The sequence below is a fragment of the Schistocerca americana genome, chromosome 2 (genome assembly GCF_021461395.2).
Source record: "Schistocerca americana isolate TAMUIC-IGC-003095 chromosome 2, iqSchAmer2.1, whole genome shotgun sequence".
Lineage (NCBI taxonomy): Eukaryota > Metazoa > Arthropoda > Insecta > Orthoptera > Acrididae > Schistocerca > Schistocerca americana.
The window spans coordinates 888,989,548-889,010,147 of record NC_060120.1 but is presented as its reverse complement, the minus strand read 5'-3'; the positions used below and the strand labels follow the sequence as shown (position 1 = coordinate 889,010,147).

The window sequence follows — 20,600 nt, the reverse complement described above, 5'->3', positions numbered from 1 at the left end:
ACTTTCCGAAGCATTGAAACCGAGATTGCGACGCGCTTTTGTAAGCCAGCCATAGCGCATGTCACGTGATCTCGCCAGCTGATGACAGCATAGGCCGCGTGATGTAGTCAACCAATAGCAAGAGCACTCTTAGTAGCGCGAACACACAGTTAAAAAACGTTAATGGTTTAAATTAATATACAGTGTTGCTACAAGAAAAACTTTCACATAAAATATTGGTCTCGAAGATTAATAAGGTGCAAGAGAATCTAAGCTTCCACATACTATATTGTTGTTCTTTTTGCGCGTGTTACACTTTAAGGTACATCACAAAAATGTTCCAGTAAAATGTTCAATAACGACGTAAATGTCTGATCTTCTGGGCTCGAAATTCTTCTAGATGGTCGTCCTCAAAGAGTTGATTTTTAAGACAGTCAAACGCTCTGTGATTTAAGAAATTTATCGTATATTCCGCACGTAGTTCATCTTTAGTAAAACGAAATTTACTTCGGAAGTAACGCTTTTCAAACCACCATTCGCAATATTTTCCCGTGACCTGTTAGAAATTGGTTCGTTTCAGCTATTGCACTACAGCGCCGGATAACAGGCATCAATGCGCTTGCGCAGCTACGATGAAGCGGGAAGCCCGTATGTTCGTACGTGTAACACATTAAAAGATCTTGCATTATGTCATAAAAGAAACAAGACATCAGAGGATACTTCAAGGGCATCGAAATTTCGTGAACCATACTAAAATGCATAATTCGGCTTAAAGTGCACATTCGTATGTCCAGATTTGGATGTAAATTTTGAGTACCAGTACTGTATTATCTCACGTTTGGTTCTTTATTATAGCATAATGCCATATGAACTAGAAGATAGAAAACGTGCACTTGAAATGTAGCGAACAATAAAAACTAGTCAACAGTGTGAAATTGAACACTTCATTTCAAATAAATTGACTGCCTCAGCGCAAAAGATCAATAAAAGCCAAATCTCTTTAGTAAACCGACAAAAATAACTTCATTGTTCTGCAAGGCGATTAATGCTTGACTGTCAAAGGTGGAAATAAAACCTGAAACTAACAACATATTTTAGCCTTCCGTAATCATGCGAACGTATTTTAATTCGTTTGGTAGCTTCCGGGCACAGAAATCAGTTTTGTTTTAATTTAATGTGAGAGCAATTAATGAAGAGGAAACAGCAAAATCACTAAACGTAAACACAGGTCACGTGGAGACTACCCACCTCCCCACTGCAACTCAGACTGCTCTGTGCATCAGCCCCAGATCTAAGATATTTCCGAACCGGTGCAATATTAGTGGTGTCCAGCCACACATCGGTAGCCAGAAGCGACTAAACTGCGCATGCGCAAGAGCCCGCCCGCAACTGCTCAAACGAAATCTAATGTAAACGTCACGCTCATCGGAGGCAATTTGTTGTTAGGAAGCTTGTATGAGCACTGTTTTGTTGTTGAATATGGCGCATTTCCTTTGCGACTTAAGTTTTTTTTTTCTCTCGTTCATGTGTTGTTGCTGCAGTATTATTCTGGAGAAGCGGGGTGCAGTAATATCCTTTGTTAGAGTATTTGTTCTTACCAGACAAAATCACAAAAATTTAACTGATAACTAAAACAATGAAAAATTCCGGGCATTCTGTTTTTCCCCCGGACGAAAAATTCCCTAGTTTTTCCCGAATCTCCCGGTTGTCTCGGGTTGTATACACCCTTAATAATAACGCAAATCCTGAATGTCATTGCTGTAAAGTTTGGTATCCTTACGGTAAGTAGTTCTCCATCTACACTGCCTCAAGCAGGGAAAGTTTAATTACAATCACCGTGTATTTCATCAGAAGGGTTTCTCTGTATTTCGCTGTGTCTGTCTTGCCTAGAACAGCCTCTGACTGCCAACAGTTCACATTAACAAGTGAGAAAGCAACCGTACGCCCGCCCGCGTGCAGATTGTTGAACACGAGCTCCCGATCAGCGGCGCTGAGGAGCTGCCGAGGTCCCATTTATTCGGGGTTTATGAAGGGTGCGACGTTACCTGTGCACAGAGCAACGTTCTGCAGCGCCTCCTCACCGTTGCTACCCGTCCCCATTTGAAGTGAATAGAATTCCGTAATGAATATCAGAGATTTACGAGCGACACTAGAGCGTCATCTGCCCCTCGGGAGGACCGACTATTACGGCTGAGCTCATAATAAATAGCAGCCGCCGTGGCGATAATGACGCTGCCGTCGGCGACCCTAGCCCCCAGCTATCTGTGGCCCCTCACCTTCCGTGACCACCACTTGACTCTTTTTGCTGCCTGCTCCTTCTCATCCTCCTTGCTACGGGACGAGTGGGCCAACTGCTTCGACGTGTCTCCCTGCGTGTCCGGCGCAGTAAATCACGCCGTTTATGACGGCGTTGCTGCACTCGCCGTGACAGAAGACTATCGCACACTCACTTCTCTCCGGAGCGCGCGCGCGCGCGCGCGCACACACGGACGTGGCTTAATGGCGGCACGCGCTTTTCGCCGCACGTCCGTCTTGCAGGCTCGTCACACTTTCCGCCTGCCCGCGTTTCGTCGCGCCTCTCCGTGTCCGGCGGAATGTCGTAATCGGCTCATCCGCGCGCTTCTCATGTTTTACGCGCGCCCTCTGGCCCCGGCACGCAAATTAGTGGCGTCGTCCCGTGTCTTGCGCTGCTGGACCGGCCACTAAAGTAAAAAATAAAACATTAAAAAAATCTGCGTGTCGGCCACGCTGGCTGCGCGCCCGAGTAGCGTGGCAATGTTTATTGGCCACACTCGCACCGTGCCCAATGCTGAGTGGTTTCGCCCAGTTACTCTGCAGACGTACTATATCGTGGAGAGGTCGGTGCTGTCTAAGGCTGGAGAAAAATGCTCTTCTCCAGGACAAAGGCATTTGTGGAGGGCTACACGGGCGACGTTTCTTGCAATACGATGGGGGGGATAGGTTTCTCTATAACCTTCAAAATGAACTACACTGATAACTGCACTGAAGCTCGGTGACCGCTGCTGCTATTTATAATAGCTCGGAATGCAATGACAATTTCTGGGAGATTAAGCAGTTGTCTTGTATTTTTTACACAATGTTGTAACTGTTTCAGACCAAACAGCAGTTACCTATACCACTGGCACATCGAAACAGGTTATGACATTGTCAAATGCTTGTGAGACTCGTAAAAAATCAAAAAAATGAAAGACAAAACAGTTTGCTATAAAGATGTTCGTGGACGTATTGGGAGGACTGGTTATAACAAAAAATTGGCGAATTATTTCCTTGTTTCGTTCAACAAACTAACAGTGAAATGAGTTACTGCGGTGACTTCAGGTTTTTTTTTTTTTTTTTTTTTTTTTTTTTTTTTTTTTTTTTTTTTCCGCTCTATCCGGACTTGAGCTGTTCAGCGCAGACAACCAACTGACATACGTTTGATCGTTACGGCAGTGATAAATGTTTCCCCTCGGTGTCTGGATAGGGCGGTTTTCACTTACATTCTTCTGTAGCCTTTTTAGTTTTCTTAAGTTTGTTGCCAGCCTTTCTTGACATAAATCGCTCTCATTTGGGCAAAATAGTGTAAGCCCAGAAGTAGTGAAAAAAGAGGTGGTATGATTCCGGGAATTGACAAACTTACTCGAATAAAAAGGTGTTAGCCAATTTTAAACATTTTATCCAAGAAGGACGTTGTTTTTAAACATTAACAAACATAAGCAACACCAACGGGGTAAGTTCTTAGCGTCTTCTACACTTCCAATGTTGTTTCTGCATGGCGTACACAGGATGTTCGGAAATTCTCGTTAAAAATTTCTAGGACGTATAGAGGGGAGAGAGTACATAATATTTTGAATAGGAAACCATATCCGGAATCGTACCGTTTCAATTCAGACGCGTCCAGGTCTGCTGAGAGGAAGAGAAGAGTCAGTTTCTTGTCCCGGTCTGCGATAGAGATTGGATGACGTGTGCAATGTCTGTAACAGCGTTGGTGGTCGCCACATAGAGTCGCGAGCTGTAATCCATCAGCACTGTGACGTACGTACAGTATGCTGAGTTCTTTTTTTGTTTCGGAATAATGTAAACACTTCAATGTCTAATTGTTAATACAAACAAATGCACTTAAGTGACAAATGGACGTTTCGTTCTTTCCTATCGAATTAGTACCTCGTAGGTGGTTCGCCGTCTAATTCAGTTTCTCAAGCAGAAGTAGCCGGATTAAACATCAGAATTTAAACGGTCTTAGAATGGAAACAGTACGTTCCCGGACACTGGTTCCTTTTCAGAGTGTAATGTGCTCACTAGCCTTTACAAGTCCTAGAAATTTGTAATGGGAATTTCGGAACACCGTGTGTAACTGAATGAATGCTTCTGGACTAAAAGATCAACACTTCCAAAGTGAGGAATGGTGATCTGCGTATTGTCACATGCAAAGGTTGATTTTCCTCCACACAGTCGATTTACTGTAAAGTGTAAAACGCAGGATGCCATTTCGATAAACATTAAAAACTATCAACTTGAAGTGGAATCGAACCCACAACCTTTCATATACAAGTCAGTTAAAAGTCCACTAAGCTCTACCGCTAACAGTGCTGCTAAATCGTTTTTCGTAAATTTAGTAAAACGAAGGTGAAAACTGAAGCGTTTCGACGTTTCATGTTCAAAGAATAAACAGAGAGCATTTTCAAACCAAGCCGACATTCATCGATCAGAACTAGCCATAAAGTCATGTACAGAATTGTTCTGAGAAAGGGACTGCACACTCAGACTTGACACAAGAAATACACAGCGTAAGCATTTAGCATACCGATCAGCAAAACTGTTGCTGTCTGTTCACGCTTTATAGCTTCGTTTCTTTAGCGGCAGTATAACACAAAAATCTAATATATATATATTACGGGTCTACTTAAAGTGGTGTGACAACGGCCGTGATCGTGTGCTGTGACCGTTGACCAGTCGCCACGCAAGTGTTCACTTCAGGAACGTTAATCCGTTGAATCGGGTATAGTGCGACTCATACTTACATACTGCTAAAGTATATGAGACGCTTACTTTATCGAACTAACAGGGGACATCGAACCTACACGAAGGTGGTTAGAATGGTTACAGGCTTTTTTGACGCGTGTGAAAGGGCAAAAAAATGTTGGACTATCCTACTAGTAGCCTCGTGAAATACAACGCCGTGCATCTCGCAAGACCCGCCTCGGAAAAGTCCATCCACGTATCTCTGCCGCAGAGCTGATGAAGACAGAATAGGGCAAATTACAGTTAGCACAGAAGTGTCTGTAGCTACCACCGAAGTCGTTCCTTCCGCGTTCCCTAAGTGAATAGAAAACAGTGGAATGAACAATCAGCTGAAGGGCTTCTTCTTAGTAGATAAATGCAAAACATTTTCAGTGCTTGGCCACGAAGATTCAAGAATACCGGTGGTTAAATTGTGTGTGTGTGTGTGTGTGTGTGTGTGTGTGTGTGTGTGTGTGTGTGTGTGTGTGTGTGTGTGTCTTGGCCTTCTCCTTGTTTCCTTTTATCGCCGACAGGTACTCCCATGTCGCAATGCTCTTCATTTTATCAGAAACAGATTTGCTGACGTATACGAAGTGCAGACAGCTGTGAATCAACAGAAGCTGGTACAATGCAGTGTGGTGTAAGGTGTGTAGTAGCTGATAAAAATGTCACTCTTACGCATCGAACCCTTTAAGGAAAGAACAAAGAAACTGAAGGACATTAACAAGAGTCAAGTGTTGATCATCGAAATCCTTTGTTTTCACGTGTGACTTGCAGGTTTAATAGATAGGAAAGTTACGTGGAAGTGCAAGCTTTGCCCAAATTAATCTTCCAACCAACTCTGAAAGAAGTGACTTAAAATTCTCCGTGGTAAATGTGAAGAAAATGGGATGGCTCTACAGTTCTTTACTTCAGTTCTGTGCGTCCGTGTTCACCTCATTTCAACGATGGAAACAAAGCATCAGAACATATTCCCCTTAGACAATTATTAGAATGTTTTCCCAGATAATGGATGAGAATTTTCCTACTTTCGTCAGTCACCTTGAATATTCCAATTTTATCTTAACGCCATCCGGCTGTTCTTTAAAGTCCTTTTGGACACAGTAGCAATTTCGGCTCCATAGCCATTTTCATGTGAGTGTCCCTCCATCACGCACAGTCAGGTGGCTTGCGGAGTATGTATGTAGATGTAGATAGTTTGAAACATCATGTGAGTGTCAACATCACAGCTTTGTAGTCAGATGTTACAAATGACGCTGACCTGTGCTACGGCATGCATTGAGTAAATACTGTAAGATACCGAATAACTTGCAAATAGAGCGGAAACTGCAGTAATGCCCAAAAGGAAATGAAGGGTAAAATGACGAAAGTGTTACCATTTAAATATCGGCGATCTACAACTTTACAGATATGAACAGACATAGAGAACAAAATGCACCAGAAGCATCAACTATTAATATTGAATCTATTTGCATTTGGGTGTGCCCTCATACGAAATTCCCTGCCTCGTCCAAAGTGTGGGATCTTACCTTCCGCGGACAGTGGTCTGATTGAGCTAGCCACGTACATGCAAAAGCCTGGCTAAAATGTTGTGACCGAGCGCCCGTGAGATGGTGGACGAAAATTAGAAACGGCGGCAGTTGTAATACGCAGTCTGGTCGTCCAATTTTAGATGATCTATAGTTCTGTTAAATCTTTGGAGGGAAACGCAGGAATGATTACCCAAAAGGTCAAGGTTCATGGAATAGCTCCCAGTCGGTTCGTGCTCCAATACTAATGACCTCGTTGCCGACGAGCCGTTAAACTGTGATCTTTGATTACTTCGAAGAAGAGCTTACGAACTAGATCCTCTTCAATTTTCTTCATAATTACATGACTGGAACCACACTGTACGGAAAATGATTCCCTAAACCAGTACGATGCAATTCAAAAAAAAAAAAAGCGTAAAAGTCTTCTAATCAAGATGTCCTTCGATCTATTCTTACTAGCAGCAATTTTATTTATACGTTATACAGGAGTTTCTCAGTTACTATAACATGCCTCTAGGAGCTATAAAGCGGGCTTGGGAGATAAGCGTTTGATAAGATACCTATGTCCGGATAAAAAGCCGGAAGAATTTACCTCTTGCAGGTCTCCCGCTTCGCGATGTGCACAGAAATTAAGAAGTTGGCGCCATCGTCGGTCTGTGTTGTTGTTGTTGTTGTTGTTGTTATAACAGACCAAAAACGGCGGCGAGAAACGGGGAACAGGGCTTACATCCTCCTTTCCCCACAACCTCACTCGGTCATGGGCCAGCTTAACACACTGTGTAGAATTTTTATTCATTTGCTTGATAATAATGATCAAAATGTTGTTTTTCATAAATTACGGTTCAGTATTTGCAGATTAACGTTTCCGTGATACAGACAGAATGTTAAAGTTGCTACTAGCAAAAATCGAATCAAGAACCTCAAACAAGCAAGACTTACATGCTTTCTTTTTTAAGTAACAGTACTGAGTTGCTTTTGTTCACAAAATTGTGTCCATGCAAGAGTTTAAATTCTGTATAAAAATTATTCGTAGTACTATGAGACAAAGAATTAAAATTGTGTTTAGCTAAAAGCGGTTCTTATAAGAAACGGCAAATGTTCTGTAATACAGACGCACGGAAATCATGTGGTCATCTGAAGAGGTTTTAGTTTTCAAGAATTCGTCGTATTGGTTTGGGAAACTGATGTACAAGCACGGAGCTTGAAATGCTAAATTATGAACAAACCCGAAGGTGTCTGTCTGTAAGGTCACCTTGCACAGAGGAAAAAGAAGCAGAAAAGTAAAACGGATCTGCAGTGCTTTTGATAGACATCCCACAACTAAGCGTGTTTAGAGCCCCAGAAGGAAAGCGCTATTCAATGGACTTCCCTTAGTACAGTGACGACGCACATACACCCATGATGCTGAAATCATAAGAGCTGGTGAGGGAACAACGTTTGCTATTAATAGTAGAGACTAGAAAAAAGTCGTTGTCGCAGAATAGTTTCCCTTGACTGATAAAAGCTGTACTTACCGTAAACCACTCAGTATTCAGAATCATTAATGGTATTACACTGATAAGTGACAGGTGCCGAGCCACTCCTGCTCTTCTATCAAGGCATACAAATCTCTCAAACATTGTGTATACTGCCAATACTATTAACTACGAGGAATTTGAAAAAGTTACACACATTATTGTGGCAGGCCAAGTGACACCTTTTACTTATTGTGAATGATCTTCGAAATACTCTCCTCCACAGTGATAGACCGTTTCAATTTCCGGGAGGTATGCCTCCTGCTAGATCGTGCAAATTTTCTTTCATCACGTCTCTTTCCAAATCTTCGTCCTTTCAACGGGGTTTCCAAATTTGGAAATACATTCTCCTGTAATCTGTCCGACAATCAGTCTTCAATTGGTACGAGAAATTTCGTTTACGTTTCTGACATGAGCGAAGGGACATCTTCAACTTCCTTGAACTATTCGTAACACCGATTACGACTTAAGCACTCATCACCATAAGCTTCCTGCGTCATTTGGTTTGTCTCTCTAAAGGTTTTCTTGAGTTTCACGCAAAATTGAATGCGCTCGCGTTGCTCCTCTAACCTAGGGTGACCAAACGTCCCGGAAAACCGGGATTGTCTCGGTTTTCATCCCTGTGTTTCGGTGTCCCGAAAATTTCTTTCGGGACGCTCAAAAGTCCCGGAATTCAGTTTTCAAATACATTTCGTGAAACTTTCTCAAATTTTTGGGATTTCGCTATATTAAAGGAAATACAACACAAGAAATCAATATATTTTAGCTTATTTGTTTAAAACCTCCATTGTCCCATACTAGTAATCACAGTATCAGTATTGATACACTCGGGCAATAATTTACTTTGAGCGATACTTTGGCCAACAAATAGTTGTATTATTGTAACAGAGCTATGAAACCGTCAGATTGTCGCGCCACTTACACACTCATTGTCAGAACAGTGTAGTAGTTGAAGTTTTGTCAGACAAACTGCAATAGTTTTTTCTCATATTAGTGGTATTATTGCTGCAGTACTGTGAAACGCAATGCCGAAACGTGCCTGCAAGTTCATGACTGTTATTCCAAGGAATGGAATTTCATTAAGAAAGGTCGTTTTGGTTACGAAGCAGTATGTTCCGTATGTAACTGTTTTATAGTATAAGTCATGGTGGAAGTTCCGACATAGTTGATCACATCAGGTCAAAGAAACACATTAACGCATACAGTGCACCGAGCTGCAGTAAAACTCTACAAAATTATTTTGTGAAACATCAGTCAAGTGAAGAGACGAAAGTTCGAACAGCCGAGCTTACACTAGCCTACCACACGGTAAAACATCACCAAACTTACAGATCTAGTGACTGTACTAATAAGCTTAATAGCATTATGTTTGATGATTCTTCCATTGCAAAAAAGTTTAGTTCAGCAAGAACTAAAGTGTCAGCCTTAGTGAAAGGAGTTATTGCTCCCCAGAGTGTAAAGGAAAGCCTTGAATACATCAAAAAGTCTTCTTTCTACGGGATATCCACTGATGCCAGCAATCACAAGGCCACTAAAATATTTCCGTTTGTTGCTCAGTTTTTCGATATTAATCAGGGAATTCAGACCAAACTTTGGAGGTGAGTTCCCTATCTAATGAAACATCTGACGAAAATTCAAGATTTTGTATGAATACTATCGAAATGTTTGATCTTGAGAAAAATAAATGTGTGGCATTTTGTGGAGACAACACCAACACAAACTTTGATGGTTTAAAAAGACAAGGCAAATGCAACGTACTTACCAAATTAAAGGCAACATTGCATGAAAACATTGAAGGCATAGGGTGCCCTGCACATGTTTTACACAATAGCGTGCAGACATCTGCTGACAGTTTAAGCTGTGATGTTGAAACTATCGTCATGAAGGTATACTCTCACTTTTTTTACATATCTACTGTTCGAACAGAGAGGCTTAAGGAGTTTTGGGATTATGTGGGAACTGAATATATGAATGTAATGTCACTCGAAAACTCGCTGGTTATCACTGCTTCCAGCAGTTGAGAGTAATTCGCCTGTTTGAACCGTTAAACGATTTTTTCCTAAATGAAGACAAAGCCCCCAAAATATTGATTCAGTTTTTCGGTAACCCTTTAAGTGAAGCCTACTTATGGTTCATTCAGTCAGCTTAGCACTTTGCAGCATGGGATAAAGGAAATTGAGGGAAGCACGAAAAGTGTAATAGAGGTAAATGATGTTTTGAAAAATACTCTGGAAACTGTTACTATGAGGAGAGAACGGCAGTTCATTTCTTTTAATGTTAAATCTGTCCTTAAAAGAGCAGAAGTATCAGAAGCAGCGGAAAGGAGTTTTAGAGAAGTTAACAAGTTTTATGACACTTCTGTAGAATATCCCAGGAAGTGGAGCGCCTCATATTTACCCTCATCGCCGGTGTTTGATTGGATGTTACTGAAGAGAGTGCCAAAATGGGAAAGTGTTGAAGAGACAGTTTCTTATTTGAAGAGTAAAGAGATTGAAATCGATGATTCCATTCTCTTTGATCACTTGGGCATACTGGCAAATTTTGTTGAAGAAAGTCTTCACAAGTTGAATGATGAAAAAAAACACCATTGGAATGCCATGAGAAGTGGGTGAGTTTTTTAAAAGCTGTGACTCTCTTCAGCATTACTCTGAGTTGGTAATAATTGCAAGGTATTTATTTGCAATCCCAGCCCATAATGCCAAAGTGGAAAGAATATTTTCGTTCATGAATATCTAGTGGACTGATGAAAGAAACAAGAATGGAGGTGGACTCTCTTGAAACAATCCTGCAGATCCTGTACAACTACAAAATGGATTGTGCCGAGTTTTATCACTGTGTCTCAAAGAACAAAGACTTGATCAACAAGGCTGGAGTCAGTGAAAAATATTCTTTTCTCCATGGACAGTCAATTCCATCTACAAGTGCTCAGTAATATTAAAGCTCATGTTAATATTAATTGATTAAGAGTTGAATGGCTGTAAAATTTTGGAAAATCCTAATACATTTCTTTATTACTGTATAAGTTTATTAAATGTCATTAATTATACAGATAATCTAGATTATATCAATCTTTTGTATCCGCTTATTAGTTATAATAATCGGGTTAACAAAATGTATCAACAAAACATTAATTTAAAATTAAGAAACCTGGGTACATGTGGAATGAGGTGTCCACTGGCACCCGGGTGAGTGTGTCCCGGTTTTCACCGAAAATAGTTTGGCCACCCTACACTAACTCTGCCGTCTCGAAATTCGCGAACTGTGCAACACACTGTTCTTCCCAGTACAGCACTGAATAACTGACATACAACAATGAATCTTCCTGCAGTTACACATTAAACACAGGCGCGTGCAGGGTTGCCAACCGCTTTTGGCTCCTACACACCATTGGTGCGAAATTTCGAATGTTCCAGAATTTTTTGAACAGACCTCGTAATTTGCACTATTTTTGTACATCCTAAAGTCCCTGTTAACGACGGTCGACACATCCTAAGAGTCGTTAAATTCCTTGACGATAGAAGTTGGGTCCTTGACCACGGAGCCATTCGATAACAGCTGCGTGAACGCCCTCACCGTTGGAAAATATGTGACTGCTGCGAATCTGTTCTCGTCCGTTGCCTGGATTTTGTCTTCTGTGATCGGTGTCAATTGCCTTCCTTTCCGATCAATATTAGCCACGTGTGTGCAGGCTTCGTCAAATTGCTGGCACCATTTCACTACGGGTAGACATTGTCATTGGCCCTTACACCGCCAGAATTTCACCGTGAATGTGTGTGCAGTTTAGATGTTTTGCCAGTGAGAAACCTATTTAAACTTGAGAACGTTTCCAATCGCCGCGCCATTTCACTCGCACTCGCACATTTAACCCGATCACAGTAGCATTATCTCTGGATGAAGCCCAGAACATGTACTCTTTCAACAATACGCCATTGTAATTAAAGCTGTAAATGAAACGAAATTGAGGTGAATAGGGTGAGAAGCTATGTGGTGAATGGATCGAGGAAATTATTTCCCGGGTTAGCAGGAGTAACACCTAGAAGGCGATCTAATGTATGGCAGATCGGAAACATGCTGGAGTAGCAAATATAATCGTAGCTGAACACCGTGAGCTAAAAGTCCAGAGTAGGTCCAAGTATAAAAGATTGGATAACCTTCTTTGTTCGAACAGATAACAAATGAAGATGACGTAAGCGGCTTTCAAACTGTCACACGATAGCGTGTGCGAAAACCCACGTTATAGGTGACCGATAATCTTCCGCCTCCATTCTCAGCCACATCCCCGTGAGAACCTGTGTAGCCTGAATCTATCTTCTGATAGCTTTCCCTGTGGCCCACGCACTCATTGTGGCGGAAGCTTCGCGGCCTATTGCCCTGAAGTTGTTCTGTAGGCCGTGAATGATAGCTCTTATCGCGGGCGCTCACGGCCCATTAACATACAGTGAAGCGCATTAAGAACACTGGGCTATACTTCTTTCTCTCTCCTTGTTCTTTTCAATGTTACAGAGCGGACGTAAACTAGTGGATTAGCGGCGCAGTAAACAGCGCGAGTAGCTGATGGAATGTTTTGTCGTATAGTGGCATACGTAGCTCTACCTAAAGCGCCTGTGGGTACACACAAAGCTACAACGTTTCCAGCATCAACCATAACAACCTTTATTAATGTGCAGAAAACGTCACACATTTATATTCATTTATACCTTCCACATGGACTATTTATTAAACTTAACTACTTGAGTTAGTAAAACCAAATAACGTTCCCTTTTGTCTTCAATCTGTTTCCTCAAGACTTGAACTCCAGCCGTATTGCAAGCTTCAAATGCAGCTGAAACTACCTCACAATACTAAGGGGGCTTCAGTCCAATCTGCTGTAACTCGGAACACTTAAAATTCCAAAGTACAGTTCGCAGTGACATACTTCATACCCTGGGCCTCCGACACAAGCTGACAAACTGTTCAACTTTGTGGTCCCTCTTAAAGAATTTTACTTCGTGTGAAACAAGATTTCGTAATACTCTATTTACTCTGGTGTGGGTTGGTTGGTTGGTTGTGGACCAGTGTTCAGCGGTCCTGTAGGATTTGGGGAGAATTGGAAGGAAATCGACCGTGCCCTTTCAAAGGAACCATCCCGGCATTTGCCTGAAGAGATTTCGGGAAATCACGAAAACCCTAAATCAGGATGGCTGGGCGCGGGTTTGAACCGTTGTCACCCCCCCCCCCCCCAATGCAATTGGAAAATATTTTTGTTGTATTGCTAAAGGAAAGCACTGCCATAATCGGGGTAAAAGTGGCAGAAATAACGGAAACGGTATTTCCGTACGACATTTAAAGTGAAGAAAATAACATGACTACAATGGACGCTTCTCGGTTATAATAAAGTTTCAAAACAGTTACGAGTGTGAAAAAATGAAAAGCTGCATGTACAGTGTTGAAAAATACCTAGGACACGCAAAGGTACGGAAATCGCATTCTGGAAGGGACATCACAATAGCCCCAGTGTAATATTTTTCAATTTTAATTCTGCGCTTCAGCGTTTGTGTATCCGCCACGAAAATTGGTGCATTACCTTCTAGCGAGAAATTAGTCCATGTAGGTATTGATGTTGTTCCTGTTGTGTATGTTTACTTCCAAATTAACCACGAAATAGTGAAAATCACTACTTAGGTCGACGTCTTGACGCAGCATCATGTTAATTCAATAATGGAGAGCACTCCGTTTGTTGTGAGGAGCCAGTGACTACAGCGAAAAAATCAGATCGCGCATCTCCTAAAGAAGGGAAGTTTCAATGTATAACATACCAAAGGTGACCTACAAACCGCGGAAGAAATGCAAACTTCAACACGTTTCACTTGGTGTGTTGCATCTTTATTTTATATAAGGTGGCTCAACGGCTCCTGTGGTCACTCGCCAACGTAAATAATGCGAAATTTTATACATGCTTCTTTAACAATGATTCTTACTGCCTTTCGAGCACGTATCAACCGAAAGATTATATTATTTCTCTCTAATTTCTGCTTCCTGACTGGTTTCAGTGATTGTGACAGCGTCAGCAATTTCAAGTCTTTTCTTGGGTTTTAAACAATGAACTTCATAGCAGAATAAACAAAGCAGTGTTACGTATGTTTGCCATCCGTCCCGATATATCGGGACCGTCACCGTTATGGACCATCTTGTTCCGACACCCCGACAAAACCCCATTTTGTCCCGATTTTGCAAAACACTGTTATGAGCTTGGCTCAGGTACTGCAGTAACGCCATCTGTTAGCGCAAAATGTAAATGCAGCCTGTGTTATTTGTGTCAACAAGTCTATTTTGACAAGGTCGTCTCACAGGTGGCGTTGAGTGTTGCGTATTCTGTCTCAGACATGGCGCCATAATTCGAGAAAATACCAGATTTCTCCAGTAGCATGGGGCTGGAACTATTTCAGCAGCACTACGCGGAAGAATCGGGAAGTTCCCATTTGAACAGCGATCTGATAAGACGATTTTTTCTAAACGTAATACGAACGGCGAGTGTAAGTAAGTAATGTTTAAGGTGAAACTTACTGGCAGATTAAAACTGTGTGCCGGACCGAGACTCGAACTCGGGACCTTTGCCTTTCGCGGGCAAGCGCTCTACCAACTGAGCTACCCAAGCAAGACTCACGCCCCGTCCTCACAGCTTTACTTCTGCCAGTACCTCGTCTCCTACCTTCCAAACTTTACAGAAGCTCTCCTGCGAACCTAGCAGAACTAGCACTTCTGAAAGAAAGGATACTGCGGAGACATGCTGTGGCTAAGCCATGTCTCCGCAATATCCTTTCTTTCAGCAGTACTAGTTCTGCAAGGTTCGCAGGAGAGCTTCTGTAAAGTTTGGATGGTAGGAGACGAGGTACTGGCAGAAGTAAAGCTGTGAGGACGGGGCGTGAGTCTTGCTTGGGTAGCTCAGTTGGTAGAGCGCTTGCCCGCGAAAGGCAAAGGTCCCGAGTTCGAGTCTCGGTCCGGCACACAGTTTTAATCTGCCAGGAAGTTTCATATCAGCGCACACTCCGCTGCAGAGTGAAAATCTCATTCTGGAATGTCTCAGGTGTTTATAGCGGGAATACACACTTGTTACACACACTTTGATAACTAAAATGTTATTGTCTACTGTTCAGTCTAATAAACTTATTGTACCATAGCTTTCGAAAACGCCAAGGGTGGAAAGACGAAGTGTCGCTTTTCGGATTATTATTATAGAAAAGAGTGGTCTTTCGTCAAGAAAGGACACACGGGTCAGGAAGCATTAGGGGGGGTATCTGCAGCTGTTTCATTTCAGTAATTCGCGTAGGTAAGTCAGATGTGAAGCTTCACATCTCAACGAAGAAGCAAACAAATATAAGTAGGTTCGCGGTAGCATCGACATCAAAGCCTGTTTCTACATTCAAGATTTAAGAAGATACCCTGGAAGAATTGCTCGTTGCTGCTACAGAACTAACTACTACTTACAAAGTTATCAAACATCATCAAGCCTTCAATTCTCTTGACTATACCGTAGAACTGAATGCCGCAATGTATCCGGGCTCCACACTCGCCGCAAAGCAGTCCACACCCAGGATCGAGGCTAGAGTTATTGTTAAAAATATTCTCGCACCCCACTCCGTGTCCGCATGCATAAAAAAATTGCAAGAAGTTTCATTTTACGGCGTAGGCACCGACGTATCTAACCACAAGGCTGAAAAGATTATTTCTTCGTGTTCAATACATTGCTGAACTGACGGAATCCAACAGAAGCTGTTGAAGTTAGATTCGCTGAATATCGAAACCTCGGAGAGAATTTAGTTTTATCTAGATACGTAAAGACAACTGCAGATTCCATTAGATAAAGCAATCACTTGTTGTGGAGATAATACCAACTTCGTAGGGATTCATCTACCCTGCCAGCGGAATGTTTCAACAAATTAAAGAAATAGAGGGAAAAATGTAGAAGGAATTGGATGCCCAGCCCATATTCTCCATGATACTAGATCAAGCGCTGCTGGAGTCCTTAATGTCTACATTGAAATAATCGTTATGAAAATATGTAATCATTTTTCAATATACACATTAAGGACAGAGAAACTGGAAGATTCCTGCTTAAGCGTTGATGTCAATGATCATACTTTTCCAACTCAAAAATAAGATGGCTGTCGTTAATGTCCGCAGTTGAGAGAATTCTTAAGTTTATGATTCCATTCAAATAATTTTTTGACGGCGAAGACAGGCACCTAAAATAATTTCAAATATTGCCAGTAGTCCGATCAGTCAAATATACTTCGCGTTTCTGCCGAGAAATGAGCTGTTTCTTTAACAAATATCGAGTATTTGATTGGATGACGCTGTCTGAAGCCCCAGATCGGGTGACACCGACTGAAAACACTTCTGTATATCTGACTAAAATTGGTGTTCGATTTCCGGCGACAGTTGTTTTCAGGAATATATGTAATGAAGAGCGTTTTAGAAAGTGAGCGTGACTCGGAAGAATGGAAGTCTAAACATTCGGTGGAAGAAAGGTTGCCCTAAGGAAACCGAAAATCCTGAACGCAAATGCCGACAGCTAAAATTATGCGGGTATTTGTTTTGTATTCCCGCACACTACGCCACTGTGGAAAGAGTATTTTCGCTGATGTTGGCCCAGTGGATTGATAACATAAATCTGTCGCTATCGAGGACTGTGGAATCAGTTTAACTATAAGCTGACTTGCATTGAGTTTTATAAATACGTAAAAGGGAATAAGGCCTACTGAAAAAGGTGAAATCTTTCGAAAAATATGATCTACCAATTACTTCTTCCGCAGCAAGTTCCATGTAATTGTTCTATAAATAAAGTTACATTTAACTTTCTACTTCATTTCTATACCCCCATGTCAGTGCCCCGACGAGGTCCCAGCTAGATATTGCAACCCTAGTGTTACGTGATAAAGCTCGGAGATTTTCAATACATGTAAGGTAGAACGTGTTCAGTCATTAATTCTAGACTACTATACTACAGTATACTATACTAGATTATACGTATTTGGTTTGTATAACTTCCAAAAACTTTCATTTGTAACAAACTTGGAGGCAACGCTTTTTATTCTTAAAACACCAACACTTCCCTTACCGTACTAACAATGTTTGTTTTAGGAAACCTATTGTAGTAATAATTTAATGACGAGCTGTTCTATTCAAGCTACAAAAACAAACCTCGGTTCATGTCTAATGCGAATTGACTCGGTAACGGTTACAAGAAAGAAAATGTACAGAATTCATCATTTATGTAAGTGTGCAACACGTGAAATATATAAACAAAATCGTAAGTGAAGCGCCAGTCGAAATGTTATCAAGTCTACTTTTTGTTACGTCAGTACGCGGGATATTCCAGATAGATTTTGTGCCCGTGTCTGTTACCACATTGCTTCACTGAGAGTGAAGACTATGTATGACACATTGTTACGCGTCTCGAATAGGGCATTATAGCCAAAGAGAGGCCACTGACATGTCACAAATGAAATATGTGCCTCGATCAGATGGTAAACCTCAATTATTACATACTAAGTGCGTTAAGCAACTTACTTTCCAACAAGTTGTGGAGTATACTGAAAAGTATATATAATTTAAACAAACTGTGTGATCTTGAAATAAACTCCAATTAAATTGCTAGCAGAAACTGCGGTGTACAGGTTAATTTGGTATGTATTCCGGTGTTCTAGCGTTCTGATCCACATCCGACCATTCTGATACCGACTTTCCGGAATATTTATCGCTGGGCCGGGTGAGCAAGCGTTCCATCTGATTTCGATGCCGATGACACTCTACGCCTACCTTCCGTGCATCTTGGAGTAGGTTGGCGAATGTGTGAAGTAATTCCGAGACTGAAAGTGTAACAGTTGGTAGCCCTGTTATGATCTAAATATCGGAATAACGATGTCAGCTGAGTGGAAAACAGTTACAAAGAGCTGATACGTAGCAAAACCTGCAGAACATTATTTTAAAAAAGCAAATAAGTGAATGGATAAGTATCTATTTGTCTGCAGAGTATGTATATGTAGATTTTGTAATAAAATAAATATACTTTAACGCTCTTGATTCAGTTTAAAATTTTTCTGCTAATAAAAGCGTATAACGTGGAACATGCCACATCTAAACCGTTGTTACAGTCGGATAACAAATCAGCCAATCTGCCAGACCATAAAAGTTTAGATTTGTTTATTAGTAGGACATTCGAATAGCAGCAAAATTTTCATAACTGTAAACAAAGAGTAAATTTAGAGAAACTACGCTATACAAGCGTGGCAGTCACAACTGACACAGATTATCCTAAATACAGAGGGTAAAAATCTGGGTAAGTACGGCACTGCAGCCATAGGATGCAGAAATGAGTGTACACTGTCACAAAGATCCAAGCGTAATATGAAAAAAACTAACGTATGCGTGGCCCGGTATTTCGCATCTAGTAAATGGCATATCGTTTCTTGGTTTGAGTAATGGCAATGGTGATGAAAGCCCTAACGATGCAGAAGTAAAGGACAAAATTAAAAACAAGAATGGAGCGACGATTGAGAGAAAAGCCTCAAATTTAATGGAATTATTTGTCTGCTCGCTCATGGTTGTCGCAAACAGTACTGAAGATGCCTGACTTGAGGACTATGACGACATAGTAAAATTTCTACCATATAAAAATAATCCCAAAGAATGTGAAGTCTCAGTTGCAACTCCAGTGACACTCTCCATGAAGTTCATTACATCGCACGTGTCTTTGTAGGCACTCCGGAACGAACGTGGGTCGATTGTTATAGTCCTCATTAACGTTAGGAGTAAGTACGTACAGGCGCCTTTGGTAAATTATGTGAATAACGGAATACTGAAGTGAGAATTAGCGTGTTCCATAAATACTACACGCATTGATATGTATTTTAGCAGTGTGGAGTCGAACAGACAGAGAATTGGCGGACAGAGATCATGTGAAACTCAGCTCGCCCTATTTGCCCAAGAAATTCACAGTGCCGTAGACACTGGCGAGCAGATTGATGCCGTATTCCTGGACTTCAGGAAGGCATTTGATGCGGTTCCGCACTTACGTTTAGTGAAAAAAATACGAGCTTACGGAATATCGGACCAGGTTTGTGATTGGATTCAGGATTTCCTAGAAGAAAGAACACAACATGTCATTCTTAACGGTTCAAAATCTGCAGATGTAGAGGTAATTTCGGGAGTACCGCAGGGAAGCGTGATAGGACCTTTATTGTTTACAATATACATAAATGACTTAGTTGACAACATCGGTAGCTCCGTGAGGCTATTTGCAGATGACACGGTTGTCTACAAGAAAGTAGCAACATCAGAAGACTCGTACGTACTCCAGGAGGACCTGCAGAGGATTAATGCATGGTGCGACAGCTGGCAGCTTTCCCTAAACGTAGATAAATGTAATATAATGCGCATACATAGGGACAGAAAGCCATTCCAGTACGATTATGCCATAGGTGGTAAATCATTGGAAGCGGTAACGACCGTAAAATACTTAGGAGTTACTATCCGGAGCGATCTGAAGTGGAATGATCACATAAAACAAATAGTGGGAAAAGCAGGCGCCAGGTTGAGATTCATAGGAAGAATTCTAAGAAAATGTGACTCATCGACGAAAGAAGTAGCTTACAAAACGCTTGTTCGTCCGATTCTTGAGTATTGCTCATCAGTATGGGACCCTTACCAGGTTGGATTAATAGAAGAGATAGACATGATCCAGCGAAAAGCAGCGCGATTCGTCATGGGGACATTTAGTCAGCGCGAGAGCGTTACGGAGATGCTGAACAAGCTCCAGTGGCGGACACTTCAAGAAAGGCGTTACGCAATACGGAGAGGTTTATTATCGAAATTACGAGAGAGCACATTCCGGGAAGAGATGGGCAACATATTACTACCGCCCACATATATCTCGCGTAATGATCACAACGAAAAGATCCGAGAAATTAGAGCAAATACGGAGACTTACAAGCAGTCGTTCTTCCCACGCACAATTCGTGAATGGAACAGGGAAGGGGGGATCAGATAGTGGTACAATAAGTACCCTCCGCCACACACCGTAAGGTGGCTCGCGGAGTATAGATGTAAATGTAGATAGGTTCACTCTCTGTCATTGAGAAGTCAAAGCATCATGTAGGTATTCAGCTGGCGCGGAAGCCGCAGAGTGAAACACAACAGTGCGCACTCCCCATTTTATAATGATGCGACTGATGTTTGCTGCTAGCACTTGATTACTGCTGTTGCGCATGCACCCCCGGCACTTCCCCTTGCCATGACCGCCACGCCCCTCTGACAGCGGATGTGGCTCGACCGTACTGTAGTATAGTGTTACTAAAATCAGTGCATCTTTGGCGGCTGGTCCAGTGGAGATGTCGCATGGCTGTCGCGATCACCGGCCTTGGGCTGTGCGCCCGCTAGCGACCGCCCGCGCATAAACGTGCAGTTCTATGAATAATACATGCTGCGTGTCTCCGGGGAAAGCACCAATTGAAAGCAAATTCGGTAAGGGAGACGGGCGAGAGCGGTGACCCCTGCGGTGGAGAACCTACCAGCCACGCCCCGTGCCGGCAGCCTCGTC

General features: G+C 41.9%; 1 protein-coding gene and 2 non-coding genes across 4 annotated transcripts in view; 2 read left to right on the top strand and 1 right to left on the bottom strand.

Moving 5' to 3' along the window:
- Positions 1-20,600, top strand: part of LOC124593965 (caspase-1-like) — a 150,348-nt gene that overhangs the window by 49,584 nt on the left and 80,164 nt on the right. The gene's annotated exons all lie outside the window — the stretch shown is intronic.
- Positions 14,584-14,658, bottom strand: Trnas-cga. The gene has a single exon. It is a non-coding gene; the product is annotated as a tRNA-Ser (tRNA).
- Trnas-cga lies at positions 14,933-15,007 on the top strand. The gene has a single exon. It is a non-coding gene; the product is annotated as a tRNA-Ser (tRNA).